This window comes from Eptatretus burgeri, chromosome 15, assembly GCF_056783735.1.
Source record: "Eptatretus burgeri isolate ZD-2024b chromosome 15, Ebu_testis_v1, whole genome shotgun sequence".
NCBI lineage: Eukaryota > Metazoa > Chordata > Myxini > Myxiniformes > Myxinidae > Eptatretus > Eptatretus burgeri.
In genome coordinates, this window is record NC_140975.1 from 6,335,838 (window position 1) to 6,336,558 (window position 721).

A 721-nucleotide genomic window follows, 5' to 3' on the forward strand; every position below is an offset into this window, starting at 1 on the left:
TATTATTTATTTTTGTCCTTTCTCTTACCCCTCCCTCCTCCCCCTTGCTTTAAGTCTATCCTCTCGCCTTCACCCGTACCTTCTCTGTCCTCGCGATCTTTTTGACCCTGTGACTCTGACCACCTGTCTCTCACTGAGTTAACTGGGCCTAGTGTAATCGGCCAGCCATAGAAAGTGTTCTGAGTCATTGAGCACAGGGGTTGTGGAGCAGGAGAACCTTAAGGATCCTTGTTTACCAACCAGGAAGCTGTATTAATGTTGCAATTGCAAAATAAAAACAGTGTGTCTGTCTGCCTCTGGCTTTCTCATCGTCTTGTGCTTGTCAACAGGAAGGTAACCGAAATATCAACATAAACATAACCTCCGTCCACCTTCAGTGGTAGATGTAACAATGCAGTTATTTGTAATTTATAATTGTATCACTGATTTTGTCAAAAGGCTGAAGTGCAACACTCGAAGCAAACGTGATAATGAAAGTATATGATACCTGTTGGTACAGGACGACTCACCTGCTGGTTTATTGGGCTAATCGTGCCTGGTCTTTCAAAGCTTGAGCAATGGGTGTTGGTAATGTTCTCGAGTGAAGGAATGAGATCACTTTAATACGAATCATAAAAAAACATGTAGGGATGAAATTACGAGAAAAAAAAACAGCAAACAAGTTCGGAAGGAATGGCAAGGAAGGAACGGAACCACGATACAACACCACAATCCTTTTACG

General features: G+C 42.4%; 1 protein-coding gene across 7 annotated transcripts in view; it reads left to right on the top strand.

Annotated features, from left to right (window-relative positions):
- The window catches only part of LOC147011412 (uncharacterized), a 50,919-nt gene extending 50,619 nt beyond the window's left edge, over window positions 1-300 (top strand). For all 7 annotated transcript variants that reach the window (XM_085857845.1, XM_085857842.1, XM_085857843.1 and 4 more), the window contains one exon: window positions 1-300. This exon is cut by the window's left edge and continues 1,185 nt beyond it. The gene's annotated coding sequence lies outside the window, so the exon portion shown is untranslated.
- The last annotated feature ends 421 nt before the right edge of the window (window positions 301-721 follow it).